Source organism: Homalodisca vitripennis, chromosome 5 (genome assembly GCF_021130785.1).
Source record: "Homalodisca vitripennis isolate AUS2020 chromosome 5, UT_GWSS_2.1, whole genome shotgun sequence".
Classification (NCBI taxonomy): Eukaryota; Metazoa; Arthropoda; class Insecta; order Hemiptera; family Cicadellidae; genus Homalodisca; species Homalodisca vitripennis.
In genome coordinates this window covers 57,952,523-57,970,224 of record NC_060211.1, presented here as the reverse complement: position 1 = coordinate 57,970,224, position 17,702 = coordinate 57,952,523, and the positions used below count along the sequence as shown (strand labels likewise).

At 36.0% G+C, this 17,702-nt stretch overlaps 1 protein-coding gene across 1 annotated transcript in view; it reads right to left on the bottom strand.

Moving 5' to 3' along the window:
• LOC124362263 (cadherin-99C-like) overlaps nt 1–17,702 on the bottom strand; it is a 222,983-nt gene that overhangs the window by 90,458 nt on the left and 114,823 nt on the right. The window contains 1 exon segment of the mRNA XM_046816616.1: nt 15,217–15,263. The gene's annotated coding sequence lies outside the window, so the exon portion shown is untranslated.

Sequence of the window (17,702 nt, the reverse complement as noted above, 5' to 3'; positions counted from 1 at the left end):
TTCTGCTGGCAATATGGACAAAACGAACCCAATATCGAGTATCACAGAACATAGGTCGTTATTTATGCTGCTGGCAATATAGACTAAACGAACACAATATCGAGTATCACAGAACATAGGTCGTTATTTATTCTGCTGGCAATATAGACTAAACGAACACATTAACGAGTATCACAGAACTTAGCTCGTTATTTACTCTGCCGGCAATATAGACTAAACGGACACAATATCGAGTATCACAGAACATAGCTCGTTATTTACTCTACTGGCAATATGGACAAAACGAACACAATATCGAGTATCACAGAACATAGGTCGTTATTTATTCTGCTGGCAATATGGACAAAACGAACACAATATCGAGTATCACAGAACATAGGTCGTTATTTATTCTGCTGGCAATATAGACTAAACGAACACATTAACGAGTATCACAGAACTTAGCTCGTTATTTACTCTGCCGGCAATATAGACTAAACGGACACAATATCGAGTATCACAGAACATAGGTCGTTATTTACTCTGCTGGCAATATAGACTAAACGAACACATTAACGAGTATCACAGAACTTAGCTCGTTATTTACTCTGCCGGCAATATAGACTAAACGGACACAATATCGAGTATCACAGAACATAGCTCGTTATTTACTCTACTGGCAATATGGACAAAACGAACACAATATCGAGTATCACAGAACATAGGTCGTTATTTATTCTGCTGGCAATATAGACTAAACGAACACAATATCGAGTATCACAGAACATAGGTCGTTATTTATTCTGCTGGCAATATAGACTAAACGGACACAATATCGAGTATCACAGAACATAGGTCGTTATTTACTCTACTGGCAATATGGACAAAACGAACACAATATCGAGCATCACAGAACATAGCTCGTTATTTACTCTACTGGCAATATAGACAAAACGAACACAATATCGAGTATCACAGAACATAGCTCGTTATTTATTCTGCCGGCAATATAGACTAAACGAACACAATATCGAGTATCACAGAACATAGCTCGTTATTTACTCTGCTGGCAATATAGACTAATTGAGTAACTAACTAAACATTCTTTGACGGAACCATTGTGCGTTCAAACACTAGCTAAACACGGTTTAATGTGAATAAACTCAGATAACAAATCTCTGATCTGTTTAATAACAATAACATTTGTAATAAACCAATAGGGAGTCTTAGTATGGTCTTCAAAAGTTCTCTAGAATGAACCAATAATAAGGAAGGCTCATCCATTTCTTTCTTCGCCGCCATCTACCGTAGCTATCGCCATTTACCATTAGTCTCTGGCCAGTTATCTGTGGTTGGTCGATCAGTGCAGACCTATTTTCTTTAATTCAGTTTTAATAATTAGTGTTTTCTTTTTATTAAGTGCATGTTTTAGATATAGTACGCATGGAATTGACACAACATGGTTGTTGCGATTCCTTTATTTGTGTCACAACGCTCTATCATAAATAATTTATTTAACCAGATTTAGGTTATCCGCCTGAGAAAGAGATGAGATTGCAGATCTCGAAACGTAGTTTTTATTTTTTCGTATAATTTAATGATGGCAAATGTCCGGAAAAAATCCTGTTTCCTACACAAGCATTTCATCGTTAAAAACAAACTAAACAAAGAACTTTTTAATGGTCCGATAAAGTTATCAACCGCGCCGCATAGGAGGATCGGAGTAAGCGCAGGAATACGTAATGGTACTCGGGGACGATAAAACAGCTAATTTCTCCAACATTTACGATTCGCCATATCACCATTACGACAATTCAGAGGTCACACAATTGTTTGCAGGTGTTTCTCGTGTCTCACTCCTCGCCAAGTAAGCACATTCATAACTGCCGCACGGAGTGGAAAGCGCTACGATGCCCTTATAGTACTAGGAATCCATTCATGACTCCGGCATTCCTCATTGACCGCTCGTTACCTGCCGATATTACCTCGGAATGTCAAATACAAGGGAATGAATGGCCAAGTAACGCATGCAATGCAAACGACTCGACTTTCCCTCATTTTAAATCTTTTACAAGTTTCTAATTGGGATTTTGTCGTTACAATCAATTAAACTTCCAATTGCGATGCCTTTCAAGCCTCATGATGCGGGTGCCTCATAAGCAATAAGAGGAGAAACATACTTGCTTGTTTTATAGAACTATTTCTGTTTATAAAGACGAGCTTATGGTTGCATTTTAAATATAATCATTATCTAAAGACATAATCAATACGTAACAATAAGTTAATTATACTTACACAATGATGCTTTACCACGTATTTGTAAGGTTTTTATGTTATTCGAATTTTTGAGGGAAACTATGGGTCTTTTTCGTTTAAGGACCAGCACCTTACAAACATACTATACCTGACTGACAGTGCACTTAATCGTTTTTTTGGTGTTATTAGTTCGTAGGGCAGTAGTCCAGGTACTACTTCTAGTATAAACTCGTCTTATCTTATCAGTGATAAACGCGCGCCGCTTATCTTTAGCCTGTAATGAAACCTGCGTTAGTTCAGTCTGAGTTTTGTGTTCAATAAAGCGTGGTGAGTTGATCTGGGCTTGGACTTTGCAAGCTCGAGTTAATTTTTTTTTCTAAAAGAGCAAGAAGCGCAAAGCGCTGCGCAGCGGGCAAGCATCGCGTGATCTGAGTTTTGAATAGGCAAGCTATGGTCTTTTGTGCTGGCCCTTAAACGAAAAAAGACCCGAAACTATTATTTTTTGTATACATTACATAACCGAATATTGTTAAACAAATACTATAAATTTGAATCCTCGTGGGATAAGGTCAGCTGTTGAATCTGGTGTACGGGATTCGGAAGTAATAGTAACTGTTTTTTAAAAGCCTAGTATTTGCCTAAAACGGTACAATTTAACGAAACGGACTGGGGATGTGAAGGAAACAGGATTTTTTCCGGACATTTGCCATCGTTCAGTGAAACAAGAAATCAGTAACACTACGTTTCGAGATCTGCAATCTGATCTCTTCTTCAGGTAAAGAACTAACCTAATACATAATTACAAACTACTTTTCAAAAATAACCTTCAAACAAAGGACTGGGGATTTTTTAAAATTCCCTGTACATTTGTTAGCCTTTCGTCAAAAGTCCGGTTACTTTATATATAGCTACTCAAAACATCTGGAGTATCTGAACCATTAATATTTCAAGATGTATTACAATATTTAATCATATAATAGAACTACCAAAGTAGTGTATACTTTAGTATTAAAACATGGGGTAATTAAGCTATTACAGTATTAAATAAGGTTATATTATCATAGAGTAACGTATAATGTAATTATATACGAATATACTATATTACTCTGTGGCGAAGATGTTTGCGAGACTCCACACATCTTCTTGACACGTATGTGAATACTCTATATAGTATAAAGGTTGTGTGACGGCCCGATATTTAAATAAACATATTTTTAATGGTTTGTAGAAATCATGGTTACAATTCAGTCTTAGGAGGTTACTGTAGTTTAGGTTAAATAACAATGGGTATATAAGTTTGTCATCTTGAGTATGTTATCTTAGATTAGATTAGGTTAGGACGAACACCCCATAAAAGTTCGTGTATCTTTCGCCATCAGAGATTATGTCATAGAATATGTTAGGTAAAATTAATAAGATTATGTAAAACTAGGTTAGATAAGGTATCTTATCTTGGAATAAAAAAGAGTATTTATAATTTCTATCTTAAGGTACCAGACTTTCTAAAATAAGTCTGAATGTTTTGGACTGTTTAAGTGATTCTACAAAATAAATATGAAATAATATGCGCATTGTAGAATGACATTCAATTCTGAAAGAACAAGGTTTTTTATCCATACAACTAAATAGATAATTGACTTGGAAAACACACTTATACTGTAAAAACCAATTAATTGTAAGGGCAAGGCGGAGACAACAATTAATTGCATAATTTTTTTTGTTACTGAACGATGGCAAATGTCCGGAAAGTCCTGTTTCCTTCATAATCCTTCCGTCGTCAAAAACAAAGGAAATCATTTACTTATTGATATATCAACAAATTTCGCATTTAGGAGCAAATTTAATTTAATTTGTAATGAATAAATTAGTTTTGATTCTCTCTCCCACCTTAACACCGAGTGTGACTTCACATGGAGGCCAAGAGACGCATTAACATTGATATCCGTTCCAGCAGCCGCGCCGCACCGTCCTCACAGTAATAACAGGCCGCCACTAACCGCCCGACTTTTTATTTTCCTAAATTACAGTGAGACAAACCTCGATTAGTAGGAGAAAACGTACAAAGTGAGTGATATAATTAGGTACTGTAATATGTATAAAAACAAATCTTCACTCCAGTTAAAATTACACTCTTGAACTAATACGAGAGAACATAAACTACTTCATACACCATCGCGAGTAGACGTAAAACAGTTTATACACCAGCGGAAGTAGACGTAAAACAGTTTATACACCAGCGAAAGTAGACGTAAAACAGTTTATACACCAGCGGAAGTAGACGTAACACAGTTTATACTCCAGCGCGAGTATATACGAGATAAAACAGTTTATACTCTAGCGCGAGTAGACGTAACACAGTTCATACACCAGCGGAAGTAGACGTAAAACAGTTTATACACCAGCGGAAGTAGACGTAAAACAGTTTATACACCAGCGGAAGTAGACGTAAAACAGTTTATACACCAGCGGAAGTAGACGTAACACAGTTTATACTCCAGCACGAGTATATATATATATATATATATATATATATATATATATATATATATATATATATATATATAACAGTTTATACTCTAGCGCGAGTAGACGTAAAACAGTTTATACACCAGCGGAAGTAGACGTAAAACAGTTTATACTCCAGCGCGAGTATACATAAAACATTTTATACTCTAGCACGAGTAGATATAAACTAACAATTTTAATGCTGTAATTTAATGTGCCATAATAACGTGTGCAATGAAAATGATGCACAACATTGTTATATAGGACTTTATTATATAGAAATAATGAGTGTTAAATTTGGCATTAAATAGGAAACGACAATCAATAACTGAAAATATTCCGAAATTTTAAGGTTAGCATTGTTAAATGTATTACTAAGCGCTAATCTCGAAAACGGCTGGACCAATTCGGCTACTTGTTTTTTGAAAATTAATTAAAATCGGAGGGAGAGACAATTAATTTATATGAAGAGAAATTTAGACAAGTTAGTTAGATTATTTTGGAAACAAGAAAAAATTGTAGTATTTAAGTTTTATTATTCAAATTTAATGGACACTAAACAGCTGTTGACACTTTCAGCTAGTTTCACAAATTTGCTGAAACAGCTGTTTACATTAAAAAAGTAAATAAAATATTAATTATACAGTGCTTAATCAGTAGTGTAATGTAGATAAAAAATATAAGTCAGTATCTAAATTGTACTCCAGTCTGCGCCAGTAAAGAATTTAATTTAAAACACCAAATGTATTACAATTACTATTTAACACTGTTTACGAGTATGTGCTTTAAACTGGAGAATGCTGGGCTTCCTCGACATTGTGATATAGCATTTTAACAGTGGCTTATGCAAAAGCAGATGAATGGACACTAACATGCATCTATCCATTCTTTCCCATACTACAGTCCGAAAAAACAAGGCTTGTATACATTTAGAATGTGTGATTAGTTTGAATGTTGGAATCAGTGTACTAAGGATTTTTCCCTCTAGACTATAAATTAGTTTCTCAGTCCTATGTATGTATGTATAACTTTCTTCATCGGGACAACAAGGCAAACACCTATGACACTGAAAATATGTTAGACCTTAAGTGGATTACAAGAGCCAGAGGTAGAGACGCTTTTTGTAAGTTAATTTCCGACAACTATATACGTATATAGTTTTTTGATCGGGGCAATAAGGCAAACTAAACTGCGGTACCGATAATTTAAACAGCTGGAAGTAGGCATATTTTACCAAATCAGGCTTCTCAGTCTTACAAAATGTACATAAACAACAAGACAAACTCAACTATGGTAAAATAAATATATTGGATTGGAAGCATATGACAAGGGCTAGAAATAAACGCATTTTCACCGATGTACCAGTGTATTTGTATTTTCTTTATTGGGGTAGCAAGGCAGACTCGCCACATAACCTAGCAATGGTGGGAAGCGTTAAATCAGTGTGAATGCTAAGTTTAGCTCCAGATCACCTTCCTCTGCGAAGCCGTGGGTAAAAGCTATTCATAAATACAAATTGATTTAATTTGTAGCCTAATAACGACAACTTGAGGTTTAATGTAGGTTTATCCAGTTCGCTCTAAAGCCTCTGAATCGCTTGGCACTCAATGAATGTGGCAGGTGTGGCTCTAAGTTCGGTCCCACAGATGGGCCTGTCCGAACCCATTCATAAGTCTACCCGCTGGTCGGAGCAAAGATGTCCCATAAATTAGCCACAAATTGACCGGTGCGACTGTGGGATTGATACTGGACTCTGATTCATTCGCGAGTATAAATCTGTTATTAACCACTACCAGCCGACTTTGTTATGGAAATACCGACCTTGAGTCTCAGTCGCAGGTGTCCCTGATTGTTACCTGACTTTCCACAACTTTGATTTACGTCGCGCTTTACCGCCGTGTACCGCTTGTAACCGCTGATTTAGGGACCTCCTGTTCGGTGTTCGCTTTTTATTAATTACGAAAAAAACATTTAAGAGATCAGATGTAATTTAAGATATGAGGAAGGTTATTCGATCTTTTTAACCCTGTGTATAAAACAGCTTCATAACATTAAAGTGGGGATTGCGATGTACAAATAACCCCCGCACGGTGTGGATACATCATCAGTAGGGGTGATGTCTTCATAGCCCTAACTTTGCCTGGTAAAATACTTTACTTTCGTACAAATTAGTAACGAAAACTACATGAATTGTATGAAAGTTTGGATTTCTTAATCCTTGAAATCAAACCGCTTTAATACATTATTGTTAGTTCATTTCCAGACATTTCACATGTATTCCTCAACACATATTAAAAGCGGTAGTGAATCTATCTCCAGCACACACATTTGCTTACCTCATTTACATTCTTTGCTACAAGAATATTAAGTCTCTTACTTAACTACTTTGTACCTTCTATTACGTAATATTGTATTAAAGTTAAACCTATAACTGGTTTGTACGGTCCAAATAATCAAATTGGTTCTGAAAGGAAATTATAAAATGGCAACTAGTTTTCTTATCCACTCTTTCCATACATATAAGCCTATAATAGGCTTCTAGAAGAAAATTTGTTTTATTTTAAATTCTATTTATGGCCTTTTACAGAATATTTATCTGCTTATTGAAAAAAAATTTAATCTGCTTAAATAATTATGTTTGTTATTGTTACACACAAAATCGCAGCTGCGCCACCGAAACCGCGAAGCTTGAAGACATCTTCTTTATGACCACAACGTTAAGTGTTTGACGGCTATTAAATGGATTTGTAGTAATCTTTGTCAAAACTTCTTGAGAAGTGATTGAAAGGTGAGATTCGAAGTTCTAAGAGTACTTAAATTATTAGACATGTTCCATTTTTAACCTTATCAACTCACTTGTTGGACCACCCTTAGTTCAATAATTGTTTTAAAGATTTGATTTAAAAATCTGATTTGATTTGATTTGATTTGTTGGCGACGGTCATCATCGTCATTGCTACCCGGACAGTGTGTTACAACACCGTTCAGGGAGACATGCGGGAAACACATGAGTTTTCCTTTCCGTACAAGAACAGACGAAGTTTACAACAACCACTGAAGGATAGTTAGTTAGATGTGAACTCAATAATCCATCTAACCAAAAACGTAGCCAGGAAAACATTTGGGGGGTCCAGTCAACTGATATTTTTCCGTAGTGGACAGAGAGTAAGGCTCCATTTTGTCGATTCTTCTTTAAAAATTTGGGGGGTCTGGACCCCTTGGTCCCCCCGTTGGCTACGTCCTTGCATCTTACGCCAGTGTTCTGGACTTTCTGATCTTGTCGTTTTTGACTCGATTATAAGAATGTCTTACCTTACCACTCATTGCATAACTAAAACATATACACAATATCTACCACACCAAGTTAAAATAATGCTGATAAAGACTCTTGTACTGCCTCACTTCAACTACTGTGACATAGTCATTAATGACATGACTGTGGAGCTTTCAAATAAACTCCAGCGTGCTCAGAACTTTTGCATTAGGTTCATTTTCAGTCTCAGACGTGATGATCACGTAACGCCCTTCTTCAAACATTTATCTATATTAAAATTACAAGATCTTCGAGGCTATAACTCACTCATTCTGTTGCACGCTCTTTTAAATACAAATTGTCCCAGTTATCTTTCAAACAACTTTCAATTTATGTCTGAAATAAGTGAACGAAGTACAAGGAGGGGTACATCCTTATTATCTATACCAATTCATCGAACAACTACCTTTAGTAAGTCGTTTACAGTTTCTGCCTGCCGATTGTGGAATGCCTTACCTATAAACATCAGAGCCATTGATAAGCGCGCTCGCTTTGGGGCGGAGGTCAAGGCCTTGATGCTGGGGGCTCAGGGGGTATAGCGGTTGGCGGGTTTGGAATGTGTTACTTAGGGCAACTGAATGCAAGTTGAATGAATGCATGCGTGCATGTCTTATTATAGTTTTGTAAATATTTATAAAGTTACATTAATTATAGATGTTGTTTTTTATTATTTTAAAGCTAAGATTCTTTTAACGTATAAGGTAAATAAATAGATTTATTTCTAGTTATACATGTATATTATGTATGTTAGTTTAATTTTTTACGAGGTTAAGTGGTAGAGAGGACTTTATAGTCCTAACTTCGCCTCTAATAAAGACATTTTTCATTTCATTTCAATATAACAATTTTATATTCACAATGCTTTATATTCACATTACAAGTCTCCTAAGGATAACACGGTCAACATTGTTAATTTAGGTAATAAATCTAACAGTGTAACATCTTGGAACAAATTCTTGAATAATGACAACGTTTGATGTCAAATAACGTAGATTTTACTTCGTGAGAATGGGCGAACTTTTTTGAGTAAACAGACATTTCATCGTTTATTAAATCATATTATTGTTTTCTAACGTAAATAAAATGTAAATACGAAATAAATAAGGGCTTATATTTATACTGATTTTTAATATTTATTTACAAAAATGGGACAAAAAGTGGGATAACATAACATCTATAGGAAGCTTGAGTAACAAAAGTGTAACATCAATAAATTATTTTTTAGCAAAATCAGACCTTGTGAACCGTGTTTCCTCGAACGCGGTACAATAAGTTGCGTTGAATCCAAGGAACTTGTCTCACGTTCTAACCGAAATCCGGGGTTCAGGACCAATTAAAACTGAAGGCACCATTAATTTAGGGGTCCATAACAGTTCCACAAAAATACATTAAGTTTATTGGCGTCGAGCCTTTCATGTTGCCGAACACTCGACTCAGTGCTTCACGCTGAAACGGTTTACAATACAATTAAAACGGCTCGTCAGTATAACTGCACTACCAATATTATGGGTAATAAAACCTGAAATATAACAGGACATAAGTGGTTTTATCTTCTTAAAAACCGTCTCTGGAACCCGATATTTCCCAACTATGAGGAAATCGTAGCTTTGTTTTATCGTACTGTGGTCCGAAGATGATGGGCAAGATTCTATTTCGGTGCTTTGTGATCCGGTTGCTTGGTCCTTTTTTTACAAAATTGGTATCCTGTATTTTAAGGTGTTTGGTTTATCGAAATAGTAATAACTCACTGTAGTAAAAAAGCATTAAACTAATGTTGACACTAAAAATTGGTTTGCTAAAAACCAAACACAAACCAATGAGCCATAGTTAAAGCAAAACAAATCATTACGATGTGATAGATTTATCAGGAGTTCCTTAGCAGCGGTTTGCAATACATTGTTTTACAATGAACGCGGTTTAATAAGTGCATGTTTTAGAGATAGTGAAGTTGACACACAACATGGTGGTTGTGATTCCTGACTTAGGCGAGCCACAGCGCTTTAGTATGATTTGTTTATTTTAACCTAGTTTGTAATTATGTATTAGATTAGTTATTTACCTAATACTATATTACCTGATGAAGAAGCGATCAGATTGCAGATCTAGAAACGTAGTCTTACTGATTTTTTTGTTTCACTGAACGATGGCAAATGTTCGGAAAAACCCCTGTTTCCTTCACAAGCTTAGGAAGTAAAACATACATAGTGAATTCTCGTGAACATGAACAATATTCATGCACATGAAGACATGATTGAATGGATATCATATTATAAACTTGAACTGCATAACCTTTATGATGCAGACACTTATATAAAAGCAGAGTCACGTAGGTAACGCTCACGAAAAATACACCAATCCAAACATCTGCAAAATTTTAAGATTCAAATTGACTCCTCGACATCTCCTAGAGGAACTGTACTGTGTAAGTTAGGTTTAATCTTAAATAATGTAGGTTTAAAGTGTTAATGTGGTGTTTTAAAATTTTATTCACAGAATTAGGCACACAACGTTTCCGCTTCAGTTACGTAGGCTACAGTTGTGCGCGGCTTTCAACGACCCGAAGAAGATGTCATACTTGAGGTCTCAAAATATTAGTCTATGTTTAAGTAACATTTTACTTACAGTAGAACTCCAAATTAATAAAGGACAGAAATAGTTTAGCCTTAAAAATGCGTCATGGTTTACATAAAATAAAGACTGAATATTCCAATCTTTGTTTGAAGTTTATTTTTGACGGTGGAAGGATTATGAAGGAAACAGAATTTTTTCCCGACATTTACTATCGTTCAACGAAACAAAACTCAGTAAACTACGTTTCGAGATCTGCAATCTGATCTGTTCTTCGGGTAAATAACTAACCTAATACATAATTATAAACTAGGTTAAAATACACAAATCGGTATTTATTTACAATAGCGTGACCATGGAAAATGGACTTTTTTCATGGTTTGGGCATTTATAGCCAAGTATTATTATCACAGGTGCATATAAACTGGGGGGAAAGAAAGTATATTATTGTATTATATTGATGCCTTTCGGGCATTATTGCGTTAAGGAGCAGGGGCATCACGTGATCTGGGATTCAACTTTTGCAAGCTCGAGTTAATTTTTTTTTCTAAAAGAGCAAGCAGTGCGCAGCGGGCAGGCATCGTTGACAGGATTAACGCACTAGTCAGCATCATTTCAGTAACTTATCACTTACCTTAATGTTCAGGTGGGTACATGCTTCCACGTAAGATAACGAACATCCAACACAAAGGTGTGCCATTACCACTACTGAACTAGGAGGTTAAGAATAGACACGGAGGAACAAAATAGTTCAAAATGGCGTCCCTTCTTTATTTCAGAGAGCCGGGGAGTAATACCAAACTGTCAAATATGGATAGTGTTGCCAGAGGTACTGTCAAAAACAGAGTTTTCAGGGGATTTCAAAAAATCGTAACTCCTTTGATTTTCGTTGCCGACGAATTTTTTTCTTCACTATTGTTTTCAGGAAAAATTGTAGTTTTCAGGAAAAAAAAATGAACATACCTTTCCATGGTCACGTTATTGTAAATTGATACCCACAAATCATACCAAAGCGTTGTAACACGCCTAAGTCAATAATCACAATCACCATATTGTGTGTCAACTTCACTAACTCTAAAACATGCACTTAATAAAAAAAAAAACTATACACAACACTAATCATTAAAACTGAACTACAGAATACAGGTCACAATTGTTATTTACCTGAAGAAGAGATCAGATTGCAGATCTCGAAATGTAGTGTTACTGATTTTTTGTTTCACTGAACGGCGGAAAGTGTCTGGAAAAATCGTGTATTCCATGTTTGGCAATTCTTTTCAATTATTGTGAAATTGTATGATTTTTATCAATACATTATCAACTATCTGTTTCAATTTAGATGACAAACTAGGTCTGAACAAAGGAACAAAAGTAATTTCTATTGCTTAAAATCCTTTACAAAGTCAGATCTGTATAATGATGCTTTATGCCACATTGGTCTACGCTGCGCGATGTGGCGTGCAGGACACGGAAAGGACGCAGGACCGCAGGCGTCACTGATGTAGAAGACAAGACGCGAAGAGAGCAGGCAGGCACACTGGCGACAGAACCGGTCTCTTACGCGATATCCCCGTAAATAAATTGAGTGTGAGCAAAACAAACTGGACTACTTAACGTGCGGTTTACGAGACACAATAAAGCGAAATCGAATATAATGAGGTCTGAGAAAGAAGAGTTGGTACTTTACGGATATCATTGGGGCGATTGTATGCAGTCTCATTTAGTACAATTATTGATGGAAGGTACGTTCGAACTAGGAAAACGACAAGAAGGCAATAAACGTATGAATAACAACACCACATCCGGTAGGCTCCATTTAATCTTCCTTATTAATATCAGATGAAATTTATATAAACTATAGTGCACATATATACACTATCTTTGTTATCATAACAGATCCAAATTCTTAAAATATTCGATCTTATGTTTAAATGTTTTTAAACAATTAGGAGTATAATGTCCTTTTACTTTTTGGCAAAATATTTCGAGAGTTTTACAACAATTTAAATACTTCTTATTTCTAGCAGTTAGTAAATTTTACAACTTATAAAATATGAAAACTGCAAAGTAATATCATGAACAATTATTTAATAATACATCTAAAATTTATTATCAATTTATTCATTTATATATTACTAATTTATTTCAATAATTATCTCCTTAATGCAATGAACTTAATGGAGAAATTAATTTAATAGCAAGTTATAAAATGCAGAATGCAAGTTCTTGTTCTCCCCCTACCACGGCAAGACGTGTGCGGCCGCCACAAGTGCAGCTCCCAATTGTTTATTACCTCTAATTAGTCTTGTCCACATTCCAACCGTACAAGATTAATACGCACTTTCTACTATCTGTTAACGAGCGAACGACAGTGACCCTGCGCCTGCGTCTGCGCATGCGCGCCGAGTGTAAGGGAGAAAGCTGGGGTTATCGCTGATCACTCAGACATCGGATCATCTTCCTTCACCATCTTTCCGCGTGGCGAAATTGTGAGATAACCGCCAATTATCTGTAGAGAGACAAAGTTTGTTTGGTCACGTGGTCGTATATTTAGATTTTTATTAGTGCCTAACAATAACTCTCAACAGTATCTAAGATTTCTGCTATTTTGTACTTGAAGATTACCGGTATATAAATATGGTATTCTCTAAAATCATATTCTGATTTATTGGCATTTATTAATACGTAGAAACTAAACAGAGCAACTCTAAAAATGTGATTGAACTCGTAGTTGAGACCTAATCATTTAATTCTTGACCAATGTAAAACACTATTACATCTGGGATATACTTATTTAACACAGATGTAAATGCGTAATACAGAACATGAAACATTGACGGTTACAGTCATATATTTCTACACACTGAATCATATATTTGTGCAGACTGACTACATATTCGATTAAGGAATTCGAATGATTTCTATCTTATAGTATGTGTCACAATATGAAATACGAAGTGAAATTAAAAATTAAACAATGAAATATACAAACCAAAGCATCATAATATAAAAACGAATGAGAAAATAATCAGGAACTCGCAAATTTACATGTATTCACAAATTTAATATGGCCGTAGCAGTATGATTAGTTGTTAATATTTAGTTCAGTTCTCACCTTAACTCAATTTAATTGTCCTGCGGTGTATTATAAAAAAATTACGATTGTTGATCAAAGTAGATGCGTATACAATATCATTAAAATAAACATCAAATAACATTGGTCTTAATGACTATCATTGTGGAACTCCAGATGTAAAAGTGAACGCCTCGTAGTGTATATTTTAAATAATAATAATTAAAAATACACGGAACTATATAAGCATCTATTTGTTCTTGAAATTCTTTGTTATCACACGGCTAATCCAGAAAAGATTAATTTCAACCAAGCAGAACATCTGTACTGGACAAGGCATGAAATACTTCAAAATCCACCGACTTAGTCTTTACGATCGAAGAGCTACTTAGACGGCATTAAGACAATATACCCCACAATAAATTAAAATCTATTTATACGTTGAAATAATTCAGATTATCCCTAAAGTACCACCCTCTTGGACAGTGCACAAAATTCTGTTGAAGAATTTTTTAATTAAGGAAATGTTATAATTTATTTTGTAAAACGATTTAGATTTTATGTTATGTAGGTATTACAAACGTTGGTTCCTCTTTTTAAGACTTTGATTAGTTTTAGTCATTTTAGAACTAGACTAGAATTTTTCGCTTTAAGAAATGCATATGTTTACTAAGCTAAGCATCAAATGTAAACCTATGTGGCACTGAATAAATACAACACAATGGAAGCAGGTAGAATGTTTGAATTACGTTATCTTCCTGTTCGACTGATTCCAAACAACACAATTTGAGGCTGACCTGTCTATCCCCTCCGCCCGCGTTGGGTTGCCCCGGTCCAAGTGTTTGGGATCCTGACAGGAATGTTGTGACAGGCACAATCAATCAGCTGACAGCCGAGTCTAGCGTGTTGGCTACAGTATTGTTGACAAGACACGACCTACTGCTGGTAATAACACCACTTTAAATGTGCCATGCAACATTCAGTCCGTCCAATTATTGTAATGGGCAGCCACCGCCGGGAGTCATCTCCCAAGAATTAATGTAATTACGCCAGTTATTACATTAAGTCATCGTACGTGTAATGTTGCGGGTTTGTAGGTCACCCCATCCGCCTTTTGCTACTTTCACTGCATCGTCTCTCTGCCCTTTAGTGCACAAGGGTTATGCGGTTGAGATGCAGTTTGTCTTGCATTTGCTCTAATACTGTACCGTTGTGTAAAACTTGATATTCACGTCACTGAAATAACAAAAGTATACAAACACTACACTCTTTTCGTGATTAAGATCACGTTTCAAACTAGTTTATGAGCTTTGGCTTAAGTTTTTACTTCATTTCACTACAACAGCCATTTATTTATTTCACTTTGTCTCCGCGAACAATGTCGTAGTTTCAATAATATTCTTAAGCTTCTTCACTGTATCTTGTTTGTATGAGAACTTATGTAAACAAACGACATATATTTGTACGATCAGTTAGTTGCATGCAACGAAATATATTACATCAAATATAATACTGCACATACCAATTGATGTTGTTAACAAGGCTGCCTTTCCATCAGACTCTAGGATTCTGCAAATAAAACACAAATTATCATTCTTCGATTTCTAAATATTACAAAATTCTTCCTAATCTATAATATAAAAATGAAACTGTTCGTGTGTAACAGCATCACTCACAAACGGCTGGACGGATTCGCCTAATTTTTTTTTTTAATTTGTTCGTCTTGATCTGTAGAAGGTTATAGGATACTTTTTATCCCTTTCCCGATTCAGGATTCCGCCCCACTGGTTACAGAAATACCCGTAAGAAATGCATTGCAGCAAACATATGTTATTAAGTGAAAGAGTCTTTTCAAATTTTTAATCAGCTGTTCTTTGTAAACATATATAATGCGACAAAAAATATATTTATATATAAATTTCTTTACACTTATAGTTTTAAAGCATAGAGTAAGCTTAAGAGAAACGACAAATTTTGGTTTAAACTGTTTCTGCAATCATAATATATAAAAATGAATGTTTGTGTGTTTGTCCTTTATAGACTCAGAAACAATTGGACCGATCACTATTAAAATTTGTATTTTTCTATGTAGAAGGTTTATACGCAATGCCCATTGATGTAACTAACCACCAGGCTGTACTGCAAGATATAAAAGTTATCAAAGCGCCTGCACATTATAAACTGCAATTACAACACAGTAGTTACGTATATTAAAATATCCAAACACTATTTGAAGGCAAAGAAATATACGGGCAAAGCTTAAGAGACGCGTGCGAAGCCGCGGGAAACAGCTAGTATCTATTCTAAAACAGATTTAATAGAACTACTACATATTATGTAAAAACAACTTCTTTACGAAAATGTAAAGAATAAATAATCATATAATGAAAAATACGGATAAATAATGTTATAATGTTGTAATAAACAGTTTGTTTATGGGAGAGTAAGCAGTTAATTATAAATTGTACGATATACAGTAATCGTGTTCAGTGAGGTACAAAATCTAAATATACGCCAGGAGCCAGATTGACTCACCAGAGGTACTGTACCGGTGCAGCATTTGTTTAGTAAGAAGGCCCGACTACTGTCATGAGGTACACAATCTCATTATACACCAGAGGCCAGAGTGTCTCACAGAGGTACTGTACCGGTGCAGCATTTGTTTAGTAAGAAGGCCCGACTACTGTCATGAGGTACACAATCTCATTATACACCAGGAGCCAAGGTGGCTCACCAAAGGTACTGTACCGGTGCGGTTCTGTTATTAACGCTATCGGGGAAACACTCGCGGATAATCAGTGTGATTCGCTCCGATGCGAGGGAGCCGGCCCAGGCCGGAGCCGAAGCCGAAGGCGGATAGGCCGGGGCGGAGGCCTACGAACATTACTCCAAAATCAAGCAGACCCATAACCGTAATGAACGTTCCCGAGCGCCGGTCGTCCTTGTTTCGCGTAATAAAAGCCGAGATGGATCCAAAGTGGTCCCATAAAGTGAGGACATGTCATTCAGCGTTTGGCCACGGCGCGGCGCACGAAGGTCACACCCCGACCTGGCGGCTGTGGCCGGCCTATGCTAATTACTGTAATAGATTCACTGCGGACTCTTGTAACCCGTGTTCTCCTCTTCTGTCCTCGGGCCAGTCCACTCCTACGCCTCCCTCAGCGACGGTTTATAGTCCCACATTATCGGTCTCATCCCTCAGTTGTTTATTGTTATCCACTGCGTATGTAAATTGGAATGTACGGTACTCATTATGTATGACTTGTTGATGGCTTTGCAAATAACGGTGATTAAAATTATTCCTTCCCTTTCTCTAGCTGAGCGCTGCGGGCCGATGACAAACCCTCTGTCTGCCGATACGGTCCCGGACACAGCACACCCACCAGTGACACCCATCTAACAAGAAAGTTATTTCACAGTAAATACTATAATCTATCATTCATAAAACCCTGTGTTACTTATTCAATCATATGCTGGATTAACTTGTGATAACCAAGGAATAAACTAACAAATTCTCCCTATATCCGTTAGAGAAAGACTCAGAATGTAACAAAATTACAAGTGATGGATTCAGCTCCAGCATCTGACGCTGTCTCAGACTTGACTTCTGGAATCTGGATTGCCAGACGCTGCAATAAATGGAGCAAAATTCAATATTCAAATTGAATCAACCGTTCTTACTATAGATACATTATGTGATGAATACTCGGATGTTCCGCCGTGCTTGGAAAAGGTGTCAGAAACATCTTAGTGCACTCAATTATGCACTTGATCAGACAATGAGACTGCCACTTTACCTAGATTACACTATATATTGTACATTTTGGTCTAGGTGTCTCTGATGTCGAAAAGATATAATAGTTCGTTCAGAACTTCTTCGTCGTTGACTTTCTTTCGATCTCTTCAGACAAACGTGACTCCAGATTGTGGGAATCAAATCTGAGACAGTGTCAGATACCAGACGCAGCAATAAATGGAAGGTGAACTGGAGCTAAATTCAATATTCAA